Source organism: Coenobita brevimanus, chromosome 111 (assembly GCF_032717465.1).
Source record: "Coenobita brevimanus isolate Jiangsu-jjx chromosome 111, ASM3271746v2, whole genome shotgun sequence".
Lineage (NCBI taxonomy): Eukaryota > Metazoa > Arthropoda > Malacostraca > Decapoda > Coenobitidae > Coenobita > Coenobita brevimanus.
The window spans coordinates 8,639,290-8,644,508 of record NC_137064.1 but is presented as its reverse complement, the minus strand read 5'-3'; positions in this window follow the sequence as shown (position 1 = coordinate 8,644,508).

The following is a 5,219-nucleotide window of genomic DNA, read 5'->3' as shown; positions in this document are numbered from 1 at the left end:
AGAGGGTAGATGACCAGACTACGTTCCCTGTGGCATTACTGAGAGAGAGAGAGAGAGAGAGAGAGAGAGAGAGAGAGTGGGAGTGGGGGAGGGGACGTCTTACACCATTCTTTCTATCCCATTCAGTAGTAAAAAAAAAAAAATCCTTTATCAAAATCGGAAAACATATCTATACCACTTTTACTTGAACCTGGCCTAAAACTGCCATCACTCCATCTTGAATGCTGACTTGTCGTAAAACCTACACACTACAATATGATGCTAGTCACGAAGAAGTGGTATGCAGAGGAGAGCCACAGCACTGTCTTTTTCTGCTACTGAGCTACGTGAAGTAAGTCGGAATGGGGGGGAAAAAAAACTGGGCCGAGTTAAGGTGAATGGAATATAGTGGTAATGAAGGTGTTAAATATATATATATATATATATATATATATATATATATATACGTCAGACACACACACACACACACACACACACAAAAGTGAGAGCACGAAATAAGTGGCAGAAAGTACGAGTTGAAAATATTCGAGAACGATGTGAAAAGAAGGCAAGAAAAGGGAGAAAATAAGAGGAAAATGAAAAAAAAAAAGGTGATGAAAACAGAAATGAGGGGAGAAGGGAGAGAGGAGAAAAATGCAGAAAAGGGAGAATGAGAGAATAGGAAAGAAAAAAAAAAGAGAAAAGAGGAAAAAAGGAGAAAGAGGAAAGGGTAAGAGAGGCAAGAAAAAGAAAAACAAGAGCGGAAGATATTAAGGCAAAACGAGGGAAAATACAGAGCAAGAATGAAGCATAAAAGACACAGGAAAGACTGAGGGGGGAAAATATGACCGTGATGACAGGATGTTTTTGCCTGCCAGAGTGAGTGAGTGAGTGAGTGAGAGAGGGTGGTGAGTACAGTGAGTGAGTGAGAGGGTGGGTGAGTACAGTGAGTGAGTGAGTGGGTGAGTAGAGTGAGTGAGTGGGTGAGTAGAGTGAGTGAGTGGGTAATTAGAGTGAGTGAGTGGGTGGGTGATTAGAGTGAGTGATAGGGTGGGTGATTAGAGTGAGTGAGAGGGTGGGTGAGTACAGTGAGTGAGTGAGTGAGTGAGTGAGTGAGAGGGTGGGTGAGTACAGTGAGTGAGTGTGAGAGAGAGCAAGAGTGAGAGGGAGAGGGATAGGGAGTGTGGGGGAGAAACAGAAGTGAACGGAGAAGATGGAAGATAGGGTGCAAGGAAACAAAAATGCAATGGAGACAGACAGACAGAGAGAGAGAGAGAGAGAGAGAGAGAGAGAGAGAGAGAGAGAGAGAGAGAGAGTACAATGTGGGCAGCCCTAACGGCATGCCAAAGCGCATGACCGTAGCACATAACCATAACATACTGTATACCCTAGCACATGACCACACCACATAATCGTAGCACATGAATTTAGTATATGTCTGCAACACATGACCGTAGGACATAACCGTAGCACCTCACCGTACCCCAAGTCCATACCACATGACCGTAACCGCATCGTAACGCATACACCACATGTCTTTATGTTAACTCCTGCCGGCGGACGAAGGTGTGAGGAACAGGGAAAGAATATAAAAGAGGAGGAGGTGAAGGAGGAGGAGGAGGTGAAGGAGGAGGAGGAGGAGGGGGTAAAAAAAATATCCCGCATTCGGAGCAGTCGGCAACTCTCTCTCTCTCTCTCCTACACCCACGGAGGTGAGGAGGCAAGGTAGGGAAAGGAAGAGGAATGAAGAAAAAAAGGATATGGCATGACCAGGAGAAGGAGGAAGTGTGAGGTAAGGAGAGAGAGAGAGAGAGAGAGAGAGAGAGAGAATGCCATTTCACTTGACCAGTAAGACGATTCTCTCTCTCTCTCTCTCTCTCTCTCTCTCAACCGGGGCCATCGGGGACAGCGAGGGGGAGGTGATGGAGGGGAGGGGGAGAGGGTAGGGAAGATCAAGAATGGGAAGGGGGAGAGGGTGAAGAAGGGGAAGGGGGGGAGAGGGGGGGAAGGTGGAGGAGGGGAAGGGGGAGAGAGGGAGAGGAAGGTGAAGGAAGGGAAGGGGAAGAGGGTGGGGAAGGTGAAGAAGGGGAAGGGGAAGACGAAGGAGGGGAAGGGGAGGAGGGGAAGGGGAGGAGGGTGGGGAAGGTGAAGGAAGGGAAGGGGAAGACGAAGGAGGGGAAGGGAAAGAGGGTGGGGAAGGTGAAGGAAGGGAAGAGGAAGGGGGAGAGGGTGGGGAAGGTGAAGGAAGGGAAGGGGAAGACGAAGGAGGGGAAGGGGAAGAGGGTGGGGAAGGTGAAGGAAGGGAAGAGGAAGGGGGAGAGGGTGGGGAATGTGAAGGAGGGGAAGGGGAAGAGGGTAGGGAAGGGGAAGGAGGGGAAGGGGAAGAGGGTGGGGAAGGTGAAGGAGGGGCAGGGGGAAAAGGTGGTGAGGGTGAAGGAAGGGAAGGGGAAGAGGGTGGGGAGGGTGAAGACTGACGAAGGTGAAGCAGGGAAAGAGCGAGAGAGGGTGAGGATGGTGAAGGTGAACGAGGCAAAGGGTGAGGAAAGTGAATCAGAGGAAGGGAGGAAAGGATGGGGAAAATGTAACAAGGGGTGGAATGAGAGAGAGAGAGAGAGAGAAAGAGAGAGAGAGAGAGAGAGAGAGAGAGAGTAAATAAAGATTAGAAACAAGAGATGGAAAAGCAAAAGACAAATAAAAGACCGAGATAAGAGGAACAGCAAGATAGAGGTCAGTACAGGTCACCAATCCAGCAACACACAAGTTTAGGGAGGTCACCCAGGGGTCACATTAAAGCTTACATGAGGTCACGCCTAAAGCTGACAGATGGATGGCTCAAACGTAAGGTCAAACAAGAGGTCATGGACGAGTTAAGCGGGTCGGGTGAACAGAGGCCAGAAAAGGTTAGGGTACAAGTGAGGAAATGCGGTGACGTTAGGTTAAGACAGGGTAGGTTAGAGGTGGGTTTTGACGCGAATTATGTCTGTCGATTTGCACCAATTCTAATGACTGCTGAATATGGAGAGTCGCCGGAACGGGAAATCAGTTGCTCGTGTGATTTTTTTTTTTCCCTGTGGTATTTGGTTTTCCTTCATCATATCAACCTGTGCTACCTCTGCCATCTCCGACTTAAATCAGGCAGGTGTCCACTGAACTGTTTACTTCACCACAAGAGTCCATATTTCATAATGCCGACACATTTTGTTCACAATATGGAAATGTACATAAAAAGTCAACATGTCAAAATACATCAGGAGAAATACTGTTAATTCTGACTAACTTGAGCAGGATTCAATTTCTTGTCCATTTTCCGTGCTTGAGAAAACGGATATTGGCACGACAGACTAGTCCAAATATCCTGACTCTTAATGTCGCGGGAACCCGCCGTATGTAAGGTCAGGTCAGATCAGGTCAGGTCAGGTTAGGCCACATTAGGTCGTCAGGTTGTAGGTGCCTAGGATGAACAATTTTTTAGGTACCGGGTAAATAACGTTTGGTCAGACACAGAAACAGATAATGCTATACATAAAACTAAGACATGGGCAACATACAAATATATGAATAAGCATGTAGACAGAAACAGATATATGAAAGTAGACAGATATACAGACAAACAGACCAATATCTACGACAGATGGATAGATAAGACAGACAGACATGAACATACACAGCTCAGACACAGACAGACAAAAGTAGATATTAACAATGACAGACATAAGCGAGAAGGAATACGAAAAAAAAGCAAATCAAGCGAGAGAGAGAGAGAGAGAGACTACATCTTATAAACAATACTTGGATCAGTACCGAATTGCAGCTACAGTAAATGTTTCTGTACTTACAAACAGCGTAGTAAATCAAGACGAACGCGACATACCTGAAAAAAGTAATAAATCATAGTTAATAATGAGACAGAGATGCATGAGTCTACTGGGCTGGAATACATAGAAGCATCTGATTTGGATAAATATCTATCTATCTATCTACCTCTCTACCTATAGTTATATATATCCATCTATCTAACCATAAAAACATATCTATATCTATTTATCTACTTACATATATCTATATTTATCTACATACACCGATATCTATCTATCTATCTATTGCCAGACGCCTCAATCCCGTTCGGGATGGTCACAAACAAATCGCCTCCACGTCGCCCTGTCCCCCGCCATTTCGCTGCCCTGCTCCCAACTCACAATCGATCTATATATACATCTATATCCATCTACCTATATATAGGTATCTATGTGTGTGTGTGTGTGTGTGTGTGTGTGTGTGTGTGTGTGTGTGTGTGTGTGTGTGTGTGTGTGTGTGTGTAATATCCAAACTATTCTTGCTCATCAGGAGCGTAAAGGCCCTGGCATAGACTTTATATTCTAAACATTAATTTTAAGGCAACACTGGTCATCTGCTGAACCCCCAGTAGGTATTTGTATGAGGAATAAACCCCAGCCAATCCTCGGAGGTAAACCCTTATGGACCACATCTCATTAACAACCCGGAACATACACCACCACCCAGCGTCTGTTTTGTGATCTACATGGTTACCACCCAACGCGGTTAACAGACTTCCTGGGATAAAAGAAACAGTTTGACTTGATTAGATGTCGCCCAAAGGCACCGATATATTAACTCAGTGGATGGTGGTGGTCCTTACCTGTGTGTGTGTGTGTGTGTGTGTGTGTGTGTGTGTGTGTGTGTGTGTGTGTGTGTGTGTGTGTGTGTGTGTGTGTGTGTGTGTGTGTATTATGCAGTTACACAGGTACACAAACCACACAGATCTTACACTTGCCAGGCGGTGCAGCTTTAACACTAAATGGATGGCTTACTGTCTAATTAGAGAGAGAGAGAGAGAGAGAGAAACGTAAGGTAAGGAAAAATAAGTGAGGGAAAAAAGAAAAATGGGAGAACTGGAGAGGAAGTGGAGTGAATGTGAAAAGGTGTAAGGGAGAGGAAAGAGAAAGGGAGAGGATGAGGAAAGGGAGACGAGACATATATTGGGAAAGATGGAAGTGAATATGAAGACCGTAAAGTTAGGAAATATGCAAGGGAGAGAAATGGAGAGAAAGGGACAGAAAAGGGAAATGGAAAGCGATACTGGGTGACGAAAAAGGGAGAAAAGGGAGAGACAGAATAAGGGCCAGAAAGGGAGGGAGGATGGAATGGGAATGAGAAAATAATGGGTGGGAGGAAAGTTTGAGAATGCGAAAGAAACGTGGGAGGAAAAGGAGGAGGAGAGA